General features: G+C 35.9%; 1 long non-coding RNA gene across 1 annotated transcript; it reads right to left on the bottom strand.

Annotated features, from left to right (window-relative positions):
- Window positions 1–583: 583 nt before the first annotated feature.
- Window positions 584–17,671, bottom strand: LOC121411714. The gene is made up of 7 exons (XR_005969530.1): window positions 17,464–17,671; window positions 15,246–15,501; window positions 13,112–13,288; window positions 11,390–11,509; window positions 8,659–8,794; window positions 8,073–8,205; window positions 584–5,899 (listed from the first exon to the last, which is right to left on the bottom strand). It is a non-coding gene; the product is annotated as an uncharacterized LOC121411714 (long non-coding RNA).
- Between the last annotated feature and the right edge of the window lie 677 nt (window positions 17,672–18,348).

Here is an 18,348-nt window from a genome sequence, read left to right as displayed (position 1 = left end):
GTCAGTACTTGGGGATTCTTTCACATCATTACCAGACACCAGATTATATTTCACATGTGGCTGAAACACATTTCCAGAATTCAAGTATGCGCTTTTCAAGGACTCATCAAACATATTCTTTCTGCCCTTCTTTGTGCAGACAGACACAAATTATTGACTAGACCTGGGTCAAAGTGCAACCAGTCCTTAACCCTAAAAGGACTGGGCTATTTGCTATTTGAGATGCATTGAAGACGGGGGGGGGGGGGGCATAATGGCCCCTCCTCTGATCTCAGCTGCCTTTTGCGCCAAAATTTGGCATGCACATTCTTTACCACATCAAACTACAAGCCAGTATAAAAAAATAATGAAAATAATTATTTTTTATCATGAATATGCAAATTTATTTGTGAAAAACATTATTTGCACATTTATCACTCAATTTCACTTCAATTTTTTTCCAGATATCATCTTTGTAATCTAATTGAATGGTTTCCATTAAGAAATATTGAGAAAGCCAATGTACAAGTATTTCTTTGTTTTAAGAATTTATGTATTTCCTTTGATCTTCATCTTTTTAATATTTTTGATTGTTTTTTTTTTCAATGGAAATTATTACAGACCATTTAACAACTAAATGAAATCCGAAATTACAACGATCAATTACAATGAAAAATCATCATCCTTTTATGAATTTCATCTCACATTGACTTAGTACACTAAGTATAAAAATGAGCCATTTTCGGCATGACATTGTCTCATAAAAAGTCATGATGCTATACCCGTTTGCTGCGAATTTGGTCTAAAAAATTTGCAAGAGAAAAAAATCATAAAATTCTGTGCCATTATTTTTTTGCGTTTCGGAAATATCGCACGAAGCGTTGACGGGGGCCATAGTACCCCCCCGTCATTTCAGGGTCCATCAGTCTTAATCAATGCCTCTGAGCCCCACAGTCGTCTTGGCTAAACTGCTCCATTGATGAAACTTGACAAACGTGCAAAAGACCAATTGCAAATATCGATGAGGGTGAACACGAAATACTGAATAAGCAACTCTCCTGTAAAATTCCTTGAAAAGCAACTGACATTTTGACATTGTGCTCCTGAAACTAGATACAAGACTAACATGTATTGGTAGGTTTGATTTGGAATTTTGTCCCCCCTTTTTACACATTGTGGAACAACCATTGAAGTGTACAATCCTCATAACAATGGGTGAAAACCTGATACTTTACTTTTGATTTTGGGTGAATACATATATTTGGGCAGACGAACCGATATTGGGTCACAAATCACATCATTCCAAGCAGCAGTCCATTATCTCTACACATTGTGTGATAACCTGATGAATACATGCTTGCAAAAACATGAGGTTTATAGCGACCGGGGAGAGGATCGAAAAATTCATTCAAATTAGTCCGTCCCAAAAAATTAACATGTACAGAAAAGGGAATTATATTGTAAAATTATTAATACCACTTTCTCATGTGGTACTGTAATTAACAAATAATATGATTGAAATATGTAAATGTAATCACAAATTGCCTTTTTAAAGAATGTGCATATGCATTTATAGCACATTATTATATCAGTCATGGTGAATAACATGTTGAGAGGGTGTATAAAAGATGAATTCAGAGTGACAGCTAGAGTGGTTAGTACAGGGAGGTAAAAGAGAGACTGCAATTCATGGATGAACAGATAATACTCAAGGAGAAACCAAAGAGAGTGAAACATGAGGGCAGGAGGGTGGAGTAATGGTATTGTTTTGACGGGTTTTCATGAAAAGAATTTCATTCCAAAAAGAAAATGTCATGAATTTAAAAGTGCAATTTAGATATTTCTGCCCAATATTTTCAGAATAGTAGTTGCCCTCAGAATACTATAATTGCTGGAAAACCGTTTGCATTGTCTTGCATACTCTAGGCTACCAAAGATATCATTGAAATCATCAATAAAGCACTTACATTATGGAAGTTGTATATCATGCACAGCAGTGTCCAGTGCCCTTCTCTGCACACTTAAAAAGAGATCTCTTGGTAGTGACATCACTAATTGTGTGATTCTGGCAGGAAGATTCCAGCTCAAACCAGACAGGAAGCCATGTTTGCGAGGTGATCAGGGCCTACTGCCATCAATGGGATGAGGTCAACTGCTATGGTCCTCCAACTTGAATGAATCTTCTTGGCTGCTGGTCTTACAATTTGTTCAAAAAAAAGGATAAAATCATGAATACAAAACAAGTATATAGTACAGACAATAATACACTATAGGGCAGGTCCAAGCTATCTGATATTACATGTACTGTAAGAGAAATATCACAAAAGTGTTCCACAAAGATTTCAAGAGTGACTAATGATTGCTCTTAAATTTCCATTCGCACGTGAAAAATATTGGATCACCATATTATTGGTTGGATCACACTCAAAAGACATGCTCAATAGCGTGAGTCAATGAGACTACACATTACAAATCATGTGCGCATCAACGACTTAATGTTTGATCTGATCAGTTTTGCTAGATTTATAAACTTTTCAAAAATCTTTTATAATCTGACAGTATAAAAGGACTTTCAAGCACCTTCTAACATTAGACCTCTCCCTGTATACTGTGGATTGAGTTTCCTAAAAAAGAGAAACAATAACTGGCACCATTTATTACTGGGACTACATGTATGGAAAATTTGAGGAAAACTAGATACAATTCTTTAATTGCAGGCAGTAAAAATGTGTGCCTCCATCATTGCCTGACCAAGAACATATTACAAATCTAACTTCTAAAATTTTAATTTATGACCTGTATGACTTTTGACCTTGTGACCAAATAACCTGATCAGACCCTTCCTCATAAATGCACATTCGAGCCAAATTTGAAATTGATCCCTCAAACATATTTTATCATCATATTTAATACTTACTAAATTTATTATACATGTACTATCACAAAAAATTGTACTTCCAAAATGCGTACAGGAAATACGCTTTTCAATCATTTTGAGAACAAGATATTTAATTCTCAGACCTTTGACCCCATGACCTACAAATCTAATCAGATCTTTGTCACGTGCATTTGCACAAACAAAATAGTTTGAAGTTGAACCATCAAATGGTTCCTATTGAGAGAACAAGATATTTTCAGTTAAAACAATGACCTTTGTGAGCTTCCAACTTGTGACCCCAACATCTAATCAAATTAATGTCCCTCCATTGTACGTATGAAGACCATAACTACCATATCCATACTTTAACCAAGTTTCAATTTGATCCATTGTTAAGTTATTGCGACAATGAAAACGGGACAGACAATTTGGCGGTGCAGAAAACTAATCCTCATCAGTCATCGAATGACCGCTGAATCCCCCTCAACATTTTGCGAATATACATGTAGTTGCAATGAAAACGCAGCCAGCATATCATTTCATTAATTTTTTTTAGTCTCATGCAGAAACACTTTGATGTGTATGATGCCAAATCAATTTTAGCTAATGAAAGTGAATGTAATCGCACATTGAATAAGGTAAGAAAATTCCTTAAGCATTGAATTTGTATACAAAATCTGGTTTTGACCAATTTTTGTCCGACGCGCACTCACAAAATATTGCATAATTTCGGAATCGCTTTCCAGAGATATCGTAAATTTGGTCTCAAAAAAGATATGCAAGTTTAAGAATAAAAATTTCAGTAAAAATTCTGCATGTTGTAGTGTCTCTGATTTACTGAGTATACTACAATGGTAAAAAACAATTTCGCGCTGCAGAAAGTGTTGGGGGGGGGGGGTAAATCTTTGTGTTGAACAATTCTACGACAAGTAGGTCCAGGGTAAAAAACCAGAGATAAAACTCAATAGGCAAAAACTCTGGAAAACCTTTGGATCCACTTTTGCAGAATAGCTCAACACAAAGTTTACAAAAACACTAAATTCATCATGAGAAAGATGCACACTATTAAGTTAAATCCACAAATATCTACTACTAGGCGTAATTACCACACCATCATAATTCTACACCTCTAAAATACTTGCAAAACATTTCCAATCTTGTAAATCAAATTTTACTCCTAGTATCCATGCCCTGCATAGTACGTGTCTATTAATGAAACAACATATTATACAGATACTTTTGAACTGTCAGCAAACAGATAGCTTGGACCTGCTCCTTTGAGCTACACAAGAGTCATCATATAAAATATAAAATAGGGGGTTTATGAACACCCTCACTGGCCATATGTATTATCCTATTTACACAAATCCCTGATTTTCGGTAAATGAACTTTTTTGTATTGCAGCATTCTGTTTTAAATCATTCAAATGTGGCCTTAATTTCAATAAAAAAGAGGGAAGTGGAAACTGCCCACTTTCTCTAGTCATGTACCATAAAGTCAACAAATCACACTTTTTCGCAAGTCAAAAATTGTGCAAATGGGATAATACATATGGCAAGTGAGGGGTAAAGTCAAATAATTGATAGGCCCATTTCATAAAGAATTATAACCATGGTAACTTTGTTATTATGTCAACTACCATGGTAACAGGGCTCAGCAGCCAATCACAATCAAGGTTTCCATGGTAGTTACCATAATGGCAAAGTTAACTAGGAAGACTTTATGAAATGGGCCCAGACATATATGTGACCAGCCAACCAAACAACCAAAAATATATCACTAAGGAAAGTTCTCTGTAAACGGCTAAAACAATAATTTGGTCTTCAAAAAATAAATACTGAAGTATTGGCGTATCTGAAAAGTAATTCCTCTTGTTCATACTGTCATATTTTGAAATTGAAATGTTAAATTAATTAAAGTTTTTACCATGAATTTTAACCAAGATTTTAACATGAAAAAAAAATCTCATGCTTGAGTTAATTCTGAACTTCAAACCCTTTTCCCCCCTTATATTTAAAAGCTCTCAATGAACTTCTTCTACACTCAAGTACTTGTGAGAGTTATTCTTGATCAATTTTGACAAATCATAGATTGTATGAAAGTTTTGAAATGTGCTTTCCCGAGCATGAGAAAATTTTCAAAATTCATATTGGATTAATAATTGTTGGTTTTTGTGGTGGCAGGTCACACATTATTTTGAATGCACTCAATAAAGGGCATATCTCACTGAGCAGCAAATGCTTGTAAACATAGCAAAATTGAGATTTTACCGGGGCTTGTAAAAGATTGCAAGAAACTTTGTAAACAGTTTTCATTGTTGCGAACAGTTTTTCTTGTCAAAAAGACATTTTGAAGATGTTTTTCAAAACAGTCGTAATTTCGATTCGCATATGCTGGCAACCACATGGCTCCTGTATGAATTCAACCCACTGATTAAACTGTTTTGAAGCAGTTTGTAAATATAAATATTTATACCAACTACAAACATTTGTAAGAGTTTGCATCACTTGTCAGAAAAGCTGGTGAATCACAATTTCACAACATTTGCAAGCATTTGCCGCTCAGTGAGATACCCCCTCAAGTATTTCTCTCCATGTCGGGCCAAGTCTGCGGGTTGAAAGAAGTTGTATCCCTCTGATCACGTCATCCTGGCTTGTTTGTACAAACCAATGTCTCCTTCAAGCTGGGCCAAGTCTGCGGGTTGAAAGAAGCAGCATCCCTCTGATCACGTCATCCTGGCTTGTCCCAATGTCTCCTTCAAGCTGGGCCAAGACTGCAGGTAGAAAGAAGTTGGATCCCTTGGATCACGTCATCCAAGCTTGTTCCAATATCTCCAAGCTGGGCCATGGTAGAAAGAAGTTGCAACCCTTTGATCACATCATCCTGGCTTGTTTGTACAAACCAATGTCTCCTTCATGCTGGGCCAAGACTGAAGGTTGAAAGTAGCATTTCTCATAACAGTCAATATCCATGGAGTGTTGACAGAGAGGGCGCCCTGTTGAAGACGTAGTAGAGGAGAGGGCAGTATTGCGGATCAGCACCTAATATAAGGATTAATGATTAAAAGAAATGGATACTTTATTGGCAATGACAAATTTTCCCATATCACATTTGATTATCGAGTTAGAGTGATACATTGGATCAGTCTCTCTGTAATAATGGTGTGGATTTATAGAGAACATAACTTGTCCGAAGATATTTATAGCACTAGCCTGTATTAATATGAACTCACACAATTAACAAATGTTACATTTGTGAGTAATATATAAATTTTGATTCAAGCTAAATCTGACTTGATTAAAGGAAAAGTTCACCCTGACAAAGTTGATGATGATCTTTTAAGGTTTGGCAAAAATCTGTAAACAAAAAAAATAATTGTATTCAAATGGATTTTCAAAGTTTTTATGTTGTGATGTCACTTGTGAGCAGCTTCTCCATAGTAAATGCAAGTGGAACAGCTGCTCATATGCAATGACACATATGAAACATATACCCTTTAATGGATTTTGACCAAACCTTGACCAATATTTTTCACTAATATATCCATATTGATAATCAAAAACCTAATTGTTGTTAGAGTTAACTTCCTAGTTAATAATTCACCCTTGAAAAATATGACTGAAACGGCACCAAATCCACGTTTTATAAGAAACAAAAACACTTTGAAATAGGCTGCCACTTTGCCAAATAACAAATGTACACTGTATGATTGTGGGAGAAATAGGATAGATGTGCATGGATAGCTCATGGATTTCACTTTTATATGATACCAAAAGAAGTTCAGAAAATTGTTCATGCTTGAGTGAATACTGCTCACTTTTCTTAAGGGTATGAAAATGAAGTTGGGCAGGAATTAGCCTTCCAGTTTGTGAGAGTTCTTTCAAGCTTACAAAGTTGAGACATAATTGCTTTATCAAATCATTTTGTTATGTGTCATGTAGGTTTGCACTTTGTGTTGTTCATTTGAATCATGGGAGGGTGATGGTACACGATGAATAGGATGTGAGATAGGGTAGGACCAGTCATCAGGGTCTTGTAACACAAGGGTTAGCGATCAATCATACACTTGATTTTCACAATTAACTGTACATTGTAGTCAATGCAATCAATCGTAGACAAATGATGTACGATCATTGCTAAACTTTGACGTTACAGGCCTCAAGGTCTCATTTTTTTGTAGGACTTTGTTTAGTGGATACAGTCAAACATTTAGGAGCTAAACATGGCATACAGGGGGAATCATCAACAAAAAAATTATCAAAGGAGGGTGAGCAAAAATTTTTGCATTTTAAAAAGGAAAGAATATGAAAGGGAATGGGCACAGAAGGAGATGAATTAAATTTTGTGTTTCAGATTGTCTGTCTTTTTTTCTTTCTTCGTTATATTCTCTTAATATTTATTGCAGTCAAAACCCCTCAAAAGCACCAGCTATATTCACTGATTATGTCCTATCTGATTAAGAAATTCCATTATCCGATTTTATCTGTTTTATAAGAAATTCTTTGATCTTACTGTTACCTTGAAGCATATGAAATTATTTGTCAGTGATTGTAGAATAATATGACTTCTTTGCTTGTAAATGTTGATGTCACTGGAAAAATCAAATAAAAGAATATTTTTACTTAATGAAATGCGTGATCAACCCAATACAACACGTATTATCACTTTATCCTGACTCCCAATGAACACACCACTGAGTCTACCAGGGAAAGTTACAATGTTACAATGCAAATTCCTGACTACTTTTGTATAAGGATGAAATTTTTATCTTTTAGAAAATTCCCTCAGAAAACCCGATTTATTGATCATGAATGTATCATATCACCCTCAATTTTTCAAGCTTCACAGGATTTACCTCTCACAAACGAGAAGGCTAACTCAAATGCAACCTTTCACGACATAACAGTGAGCAGTGCTTGCCGAAGCATGAAGATTCTTTATTTTTTTCAGTGTGTTTTCAATGTTAACTAGATTGGCGATTCATTACATATAACATTTTTTCCAGAATCATACATTTTCTTAATTTGGCAACATTATAGAAGTGCGACTTTTTTTTCACCCGTGCTTCAGACCCAAAATTGCTCGAAAACAGGATTCATGGTCAAAGACTATACATTACAAAATGTGTTTTCAGCTAAAATTAAAAAATGAGAGATTACTTCTGCTTTTATTGATAGTGTATTGGTAGTGTAATGGCTTTAATGAATGTCTTACCTTAAACATCCTGCTTCCGAGTCACCTGATGTGCCTTGGTAAGAGCATCAACAGCCTTTGAGACATTGTCCCTTCCTTAACCATCCTGGTCATCATTTGATATGATTTGTAGGGTCTGAGATGGAGCATATATCTGCAGGAGAAAGAATATGAATAATTGTCAAACATAAAGATCATGGTTTGGAAAAATTCATTCAAGCTAAATCTGACTTGGTTAAGAGGAAAGTTCACCCTGACATACAGTTAATGATCCTGGGCTATTCCACGGTTACTCACGTTACATTTGGTGACACCTTGACTCATACTTGGAGCTGTAACTCCATTATTATTGATAGGAACTAAACATCTCCTTATCACAACAAAAGTACACAGTCTGACTATCCTTTGTATAAAAACAAAACTTGGGAAATTCTATTATGCTCCTGGCAAATCTTTGGAATGTGTTGGTTACTCACGTTACATGATTTGGACCAACCTGTGGAATTGCCCATTCTATGATCTTTTAAGGTTTGACAAAAATCAGTAAAAAAAACCCCAAATTGCATTAGGGGTGGGTGTGGCATAGTGGCTTTAATGAATGTGTTACCTGAAACCCAGTGCTTCTGAGTCCCCTGATGTAATGAGTGCCTTGGTGAGAGCATCAAAAGCCTTTGAGACATTGTCTCCTCCTTGTACATCCTGGTCCCCTTTCGATATGATTTGTAGGGTCTGAGATGGAGAATCTGCCGTAGAAAGAAAATGATTGTCAAAAATAGACACAAACATTAAGAGCAAGATTTGGAGAGAAAATATGTGGTAAATAAAAATACTTGTAGCTTCTAATGGTCCAAAATAGTTAAAGTCTACAATGGAGGTCACCATATGATGCATCTAAACAAGATGGAATTTTTTTTCTTTGAGAAATACAAAAAAAAAACATTCATTTGATATCCTTGGTTTGATGACATCAAATGACCCTTGAAATATAATTACCATACAAGTTTCTTTTTATTTCTATTCAATGTTTTGTAAAATAATGAACAAAATATAAATTCTTATCCAAAATTACCATGACCCAACCTCAAATCAACCTCATCTAATTTCTGAAAGCTGTTTGCATCCATGTATTACAAAAGTTTTATGGAAACAGGGAAAATAAATATTGTGTATTGTTATAGATTTTGACCTTGAATTTGCCCTAAAACCAATAAAAATAAAACAAACTAAACTTTTGAAAGGTGACTTCTGATCTGGTCATTTGACTCAATTCCTAATTAGCATAAATTACATTTGAGTTGAAAACGCAGCCCACTAGCATACCTATTCATGCCAGCCGAAAAAAGGCTGACATAAATAGATAATAAACAAGGCCAGCATACAGCATAAAGGTTGTGGTATGTTGTAGAGTCTTGTGTATGTTCATATTGTTATGTTGATGTGGTCACATCATCACATGACCAGTCACATGTTCTTTTAAATGTGTCTCTGTACTCTGACCTTGCTTGCTCACTGCCTCCAGTCTCTGAGCAAGCGAGGCCTTTCTTATATACACCAGTCAATGATAAGCAAACTTTCTGATGGTTATAGTGAAGAAACCACCACGTCATCATTTTAACTTCTCAAGTCTTATGTATAAACATGTTTGACAATTGACTTCAGTGTTATCATCCAATAGGCAGAGAGGTGAATTTTTTTTTTTCATGCACTCATGGTACATGTAGGTACAAATAAGGAATTCATGACATATAATCTCTCTTCAATTATACTCGAATCCACGGTGACCAGTTAACAAAGGTATTCAAACATTGTAAGCAGGCAACAATTTGGTTCTTTGAATTTTGATGGTTCTCAAAACAAATGCAGAACAATGGACAAGTGCAGCACCTTCAGGAATTTGTCTTATAATGGTGGGACACCAAACCTCAATGAATGCATGATTTTCATGATTGTTGCTGGGTCAGACAATGACCTGTTGGGTAATTTCACATGTCATGCATATCTTTGAGACAAAGATGAATGCATGGATCATGAAAAAGGTTACATGTACATGTAGGTTTGGTGATAATTTTATTGAATAGAATAGCCATTGCCTTGAATTGTTGTGGAGTACTGGTAACTAAAAGTGCATGAAAAGCAAACAGAATTAATATGCCCATGCAACTGGGATTAAAACATTTCAGGCTAATAAATTCAAGCAAGAAGACTGTGAAATCCTGCTTCGTACTTATTTTTTTCATAGTTTTTACCAAGTTGATTAATTGTTTGGAAATATTAGTATTGTGTGAAAAACCATAGTGTTATTCAAAAGATAACTATTATACCAAATAAAAAAAACAATTAAGCAATCAGGTTGAATATTCTTTCAAAGTATTTATTTTCAATTTAGTTACATATTTTCATTTATAGATAGTCCTATATCAAATTTGTCTGTGTCTACAAACAAAAGGTGTGTTTGAAGAATTACTAAGAACTAACTTCGATTCCGATTTCAGTTCGGATTTTCACTCATCAATCTATTTCAATAACAAGTGGAATGCCTCGAGCAGTCTCACCTGCATTTTATGATTCAATTTTTTCAATATATTAATGCTGACTTTGAAGCAGTATTTCACAAAAAACACCATTTATTTCATAGATACTGAGTTAATTCAGCCTAAAGGACCTTTGACCTCATTTATGTGACTTGAATGTCATGCAAAAAGATCATGTGTACCTGATTACCCTTTATGCAATACTTCATACTTCCACATGTATTTTATTTCAAAAACTCAACCTTGGTTAAAATATAAAACTTGTGCAAGATGATCAGTGATACTCGATTACCCTTAACATGTCCAAGGTTCATGAACTACATCCATACTAAACTTTCAAAGTTACAATGATCAACATTAAAAAAAATACCAACATAGTCTAAATTAAAATTTACCCTCAGTGACCTCTGACCTTATTTATGTAACCTAACACTCGTGCAAGGTGATCAGTGATACCTTCACCCTTATGTTCAAGTTTCATGAACTTGATCCACATATACTTTTCAAAGTTATGATGACATCCAAACACTTAACCATGATTAAGATTTCAATGTTGACGCCGCCAACGCTACAGTCAGAAAAGCGGGGCCTATAATTTGCTCTGCCACGCAGGCAAGAAAAAAATTAAAGTCCATGACCATGATCGACTCCATGGAGATTTCTTGTGATGTCTTTATATGAATTTCAATATTGTGAGAAAGCTAGCATAAAAACAAAACAGCTTTCAGGCAGGACACAAATTCCTGTTAAGTGTCGACAGGCCTAATATATGCATCTTTTCTCTTCATAGGCACCATGATTTCTTACCTGTTGTGAATGACTAGAGTCCTCTTCTGTCTTCTTCAGTATGTTCATGACCATATTTCAGTAGAGTAAGTTGAAAAACCTCCACCCATCCAATTCGATCTGAATCGATATATGTATGCCCTAAAAAGAAAAGCAGATTCAATGGAATACATGAGTCACGTGCGTTGCAGTACCACTGCATAAGTGATCTTTTATTTGCCTTACTTGAACCCCCTCCCCCAGTGAAAAAAAAAATACCCCAAGAATAGCATCTAAAGTGTCCACTTCACCAAATAAATTATTACACAGTAAACATGTAATATATTTATATAATCTTGATTGGCTTTGAGGGGAACATGAAATATATTGCCCGCATTGGAACAAGTCTTTAGACGAGAGCGGTATGGTTCTTTGTAAGGGCAATATATTTGATGCTTCCTATTAAAAAGAAGAAACAGTCAATATTATTATTATTACCTACAGATGTAAAATGTGTAATCTAAAATTATTTGGAATAATTCATAATAATCCTGTTTGCTTATCAATACTTCTGATGTCAGGTTATTTCCGAACTCGGAGAAGTAAACCTTGCTAGGCAATATTATTGTGACGTAAATTGTTACTGCGCAGTCGCCCATCATGCATGGCGCACATATACACTTAACGCATAAAAATCTTGCGCTTGCAAGGGTCTGATCAGCTGGGAATGTGTATGAACTGGCTGCACTGTGCATTATCTACAATGCATTGGTCCATAAACTGGTTCCAACCAGATTACGCAAATAATTAAATTAGCAATCAAAATCAGCTCCTACTGTGCAAGCGCACTAGCAGAACTAAATGTACGGCGGTTCATCCTTAGTGTATTAAAGCAGGCACAAAATTTTGAATTCACAAGGCGTTTTCCCTACTCAAGGATATATCCTACAAAGCCAAAGGCAATTATTCTAACTATGTTCTAGCAAAAAAAAGAGAAAAATGCAGTGGCGACTAAAGAGGTAAACTGTTCCACCCCAATAGAGGGCTCTCTCATCATTAGGTTACATTTTTGTTCTCTCCCTCTTTCTTCAAAATGCTCCAGCGGCTGTGGCATCTGTGGCGGGTGACGAGGGACTAATATCTTTTATCACAGAACTGTTCCATCCTGACAGAGGGCTCTTTCATCATGTTACATTTTTGTTCTCTCCCTCTTTCTTTCAAATGCTCCAGTGGCTGTGGCATCTGTGGCGGATGACGAGGGATTTACAATGTATCTTTTATACAAACGTCCACCACGATGGAGGGCTCTTTTATCATTTTTGTTACATTGTTGTTCTCTTCCTTTTCTTCAAAACGCTGTGGCACCAGTGGCGACTGACAAGGGACTTCATCTTTCTTACAAAACTGTTCCATCCCGATAGAGGGCAGGCTCTTTTGTTTTTTATTCTCTCCCTTTTAATATATAGGTCAAGTTTTTGCCAAGACACCATTCTTGTTTCTACCCTTTTATGCGAATAATTACTCAATGATGATTGCAATTCATCTTTAGAATCATGGGACCTTTCACACAGAAAATTTGTTCTGTAATTTAAGTGAAACTTAACTGGAATTTAAGTAGAAATTGAATTTGTGATAGCGGTTAGCGTATGTGATTACAGTTTGGTTTCACACATGATAAAATTTGTCATTAGCCATATTTTTCACTGGGATCAACACTCAAATGTCAACTTTTTTACTGTGTGAAATGGCGGTATATCATCTCACCTGTTGTGAATGATTAGGGCCCTCTTCCGACTTCTTGTTAGAATTGGCTAAGGATGTGACGACACTGGATAAAAAGCTGAGATCCGTCAGTGACCTTGTAGGGGAAGTCTGAGCATTCAAGAGGATGCCTAGATCAAACAGACCTTGCCCTTGTGCATTATGAAATCTTCATATCACCTAATGACATACAAGACAATGGAGTAAAAACAATAAAACAATTTCTTGAAGCACCTAACTACACTGAAAATAAGTGATACAATGATGTCTTGCACAGCTAAAAGACTAAAGCTACATGTCCACTCTGAAATTCTCAGAACAGGAAAACATAAATAAGGCCATTTCAAAAAAAGTTCTGAATACAAAACACAAGATGATCATGTTGGAAAATTGATAGAAATTTCTCCATATCTGCTTAAATGGCAGATTTAATGTCTGCAATGAGTTTGTTAAAATGGCAGATTGGCAGATGTAGTTGTCAAGTCAAGATAGACAGTTATAATACTGCATAGGCCTACATGTATCTATTTCAAAATATCAAATACTTGGGCTGATTGTATGATTATTATTTTCTGAGTAAGATTCATGTTTAGATGCAGCTTCAAGTGCAAGAAATAGCTATTCAACTACTGTCGGAGTAAAAGGTTTTGGTGAAGCTGATTTTTAGTGGCTACTATAGAGGGTGGGTGGGAGATTGAAAAGGATGCAAAATGAGTGTCCACTGGCAGCATTAGACAGGTGGCTGCTCAGACAGGGTCTACAACACATGAATTTCCTGCAGGGAAATTTTAAGTGGCCACTATAAGCAGGTGGCCACTATAGACAGGTGGCTGCTAAAACAGGTTTGACTGTATAGATAAAGATATAGGGACAGTGATTTTCAAAAAATTGCCTTTTCCGTTTCAGGAAATCTCAAATTCCGTTTCTGAAAACGGAAATTCCGTTTCCCCATAGACTTTTTACACACGGAAAAGTGACAATTCCGTTTACATATAATCACAACAGGTACACTCGCACTGGTCAAAATTTGTATTTGCCAGTGTATCACCAACACAATAGAATCCGTTCTAATCGGATCTATGCGGGTGCATAAATTATTTTACAAGCACATTTACATGTAGCATGCATACATCCTCACCTTTCACATTATTAATGATTTTTTTTAAAGGTGAAATGGAATTTCATCGAGAATATTAGAGTTTTTGGACATCGTTATCATCAGTCAATGACTTTCGCCAATCTGCCATCTTGGATTTTAAGACCATGATATCGTGCTGTTACATCTTTGAACGTAGAGGGCAGCAAGACACGACCGTGTTGTTGGAACGATATGAGTGCATGTGAAGCCCAACCCGGCCGGCCAGGTACGGGCGCGGGGTACAAATGAGTGTGCTGATGTCGATTGCAGTCACGATGTGTGAATTGTCATGATTGTAGCAAAGTCAGATCATGTTTTCTGGGGGTTTTGTGGCCATTTAATATTCTCATTCTGTTGTGTTTTTGGAGTTATTGCTATTCTGTGCATTATGAGGGAAAATACGTTTTCCGTTATTTTCTGTTTGAAATGCCACTTCCGCTTCAAAAGGCCCTTTCCGTGAATTCCGTCCGTTTTCCGCGATCGCGGAAAATCACTGTCCCTATAGAAATGGAAATTTAGGTCTTAAAGTGGTTGACATCTCAGTCTTTGGTGACAGTGAATTTCTTTACTTTGACGGTGCACCAGTCTAGAAAAATTTGCCCAGGTAACCACCTTCATTGGGCATGCACCAGTGGACTTAGTCAACAAGTGGGTTCTTACACAAGACTAACACAAGCAAAACTTGCTGACACAATGACTTCTGTGCACAAGTTGGGAGAGACCTTAGGCTACAAATTTAGACCACTTATCTTCAGTGAAGGTTTTGCACAGCAAGCTAGCGATGGAGAGGGTACAAAAAATATCAAAATTGTTGAAGTCCAAAAATGTTCATTGGCGATGTTAAAGCGCGTAAGAAAGTTTCACCGGTCGTTCTTAAAGTTGCTCTCTTAGCTTACTCTTAATAACCGCTTTATGAAATGGCCTCCTGGTCTGGGAAAGTTGTCCCAACCGATCTGACCAACAGTATTATCATTTCATAATCCAAAAGGAAATACAAACCTGATGAGTCACCGTCTCAAACTGCTCACAATTGAAGACACTGCGGTACGGTAATGACGGTTTGATCATCTGAACCAGTGTGCCATGCCCTGATCAGTAGAGAATTTGATCGGGTCTTCTTCTTCCAACTTCACAAGCCTCAGCTCTCTGCAGTTGCAGCATACAGGGTGTGTTACGTGGTGACTATCATCCCTGCGGACATCTGAACTTGTACCTACTGCTCCACCGCCTTACCGTTCATCTGAACTTGTTGCTCCTGGGGGGGGGGAGGTATCATAAAGGGAATAATTGATCGTAACTTTTAGTAATGTGTGTCATAGTCTGACATTTAAATACTTGTCTGCACAAAACCGATTTTTGTTAATGAGCACTGGATTTATTAGAATTAAATCTTGCTCTTTCACTGTAAGTTCTAGTAAGGAGCACATATCGTAACAAAATATTTCTGTTACATGATAATCAAGCAAAAAAGTTTAACATTGAATGATTACATGTCAGATTCCAAGACGGCCCCTCGCATGAAAAAGTTCAATTCAAGTGACGTTTTGGCCATTTTTGTTCTGTTTCGGTCACGAAGTATGTTTATCAACTGCAACAAAAAGGGTATTTAAGTATTTGCCAAGTAATCCAAGTGGATCCTCATTTTCTTGAAGATGTAAGTAAAACCATCCAATCCATGTGACTTTCTCCAAATGCTCAAATCAGTGTAGATTGAATATAGAGCTACATGTATCTGTATGTACATGTTCTGTAGACTCAGACTTGCCATATCCTCTCTTTTTGGAAGGAAATTTGATGTAGTTTCTCTTCAATAATCAATCAAATTAGAATTATTTACATTCTAGATTATTCCAAATACAATGATACTGCATGATATTAACTTGGGGACTTGAGTTTTTGTTACTTCTGCCAACAGTTTTTTCATGAAACTTCGCACATGGCTTCCATGTGATACTAAGCAAAAGGCGCACACCAAAATAACTATTCGATGGAGCCAAGACCTTGAACTTTCTTCTCATTCGCATAATTTTTTTATCTTTTGTGCTCACTAAAGCATTAAACATCAGAATTTTTATGAAAATCAAATGAACTAGGCAAGAAGTTTTGTGACAGATTTCCATAGTTTGCAATTGATTTTTTCCAATAATGTAAAAAAAAGAATCACAATCTACATGTTCATTCAAGCATGAATGTTTAATGTGAAATTTGAAACTTGATTACAAATAATTATTACCATAAAAATTATTTATAATCAAGTTTCAAATTTTATTATTTGTTAAAAAATTATTTATATCCATAAATTGTTCTTCAAAATGGCATTTTGTAACATCGCTTATCGTCATAAAGCAGTTCAAGTGTCAAGCCTATTGTATTTGTTGTGTTCACGAATGGATCGAGGGATCTACACGTTATCGGTCTGGTATGAAACCTCTCATTTTTCATATTTATACTAAAATATTTTAATCCCTTCATACACATTAGGCGTATGAAGGTTCATAGATAAATAAAAAACCAATTTCACCCTCTCAATATGGATTTCCTAGAAAAATCCATCCTTGTTGATAAGTCTCGCTTATGCTAATATGGCAAGCATTTCTAGGCTCCTTTATGAAAATGAATATATTAAAATATTTCAAAATATAATCACAGAGTCCTCTCCTAAAGGCTAGATTGAAATAGGAGAAAATAAACATGTAGGCCTAGCCTAGGCCTACAATAATAAAACAAGCAAATATAGTCTAGGCCTATGATACATTTGACATAATATTGATGCAAATTTAATTTTATGAAAAGACAAATTTAGAACAAATATTGCAGAACAGCTTAGCATGTCAAAATTTGGGCAGGTTCATGATAAAGACATTCATTCCAACAACTGCTTCTCCAAATGAAAGTTAAAATTACTTTAAATTTAATGTCTTGCTATTTCTTATCCGATATTGATAAAATTTTCAATATTTGGTTAGTCTGATTCTACTTTATCTGTTCAAATCATATAATTTCAGCTTAGAGTACCCATCAAATTATTTTTTGACATATAAGACCGTGCCCAAACATAGTCACGCTCTAAATGGTCACTCCATTCGAAGACGGATAAATCCATCACGGAAACGTGTCAAACTCCGTACACTTGCACGTACAAAAAATCGTACGCGCCAATAAAGCCGCCCTATCATCCCTGTGGCGTGGATGTGGGTTAAAGAAAATCGTACGATACCTTCTTGGTTCCATCAGAAACCATCAGGATGAGTAGCTGCAAATTCCTGTTTAGATTCAAGTAACTAGCACATCATCCTTCTCCTCTGCAGTTCTGGGCCTTGTGACCAGGATAATGCCCAGTTCTGTCATAATCTCGTCTTCTGAGGAAAATTATCCGGGTTTTGGGAGTCGCTCTCGCATCTGTAATTTTGCTTGTTGTACACGTACGCGCGCGCACTGCACTGTACTATACTGAATAGGCCTACTTGTGATGAGAATGAAACCATTGGAACAAAATAGCTTGTGTGAAAACAGAAAAATACAAGAAACATATCAACGAAAGTTTGAGAAAAATCGGACAAATAATGAGAAAGTTATGTGCATCTGAATATTGCAACCACTATATGCTATGGAGATAGCAAATTGGCAATGCGACAAAGATGTGTGATGTCACTAATTGTGAACAACTCTCCCCATTTCTTTAGTATATATTTCACTTGAATTGCCTCTTTTATCACATCTATCCATAGATCATGTGTTCTTTCTACATGAGGGCATGTAATACATATTTTTTAAGAATACATCATGGATAAAGTGTTTGTATCATCATAAGAAAAAGCAAAAAGAGACATTTTGAGGGTATTTTATAGTCAACCAAACTTGGGAAAGTTGTTCATCAGTGACATCACACATCCTTGTCGCATTGCCAATAGGAGGATCTCCATAGCATTAGTGATTGCAATATTCAAATGCTCATAACTTTCTCATTATTTGTCTGATTTTTCTCAAACTTTCTTTATTCTTATTCTTTGATTTTTCTGTTTCTACACAAGCCTATTTGTTCCAAAGGTTTCATTCCCCTTTAATTGCATTGGCGGTTTCTCAGTTGTCAGCTGCTGGCACA

This window comes from Lytechinus variegatus, chromosome 3 (genome assembly GCF_018143015.1).
Source record: "Lytechinus variegatus isolate NC3 chromosome 3, Lvar_3.0, whole genome shotgun sequence".
NCBI lineage: Eukaryota > Metazoa > Echinodermata > Echinoidea > Temnopleuroida > Toxopneustidae > Lytechinus > Lytechinus variegatus.
This window is presented reverse-complemented; position numbering and strand designations above follow the sequence as displayed.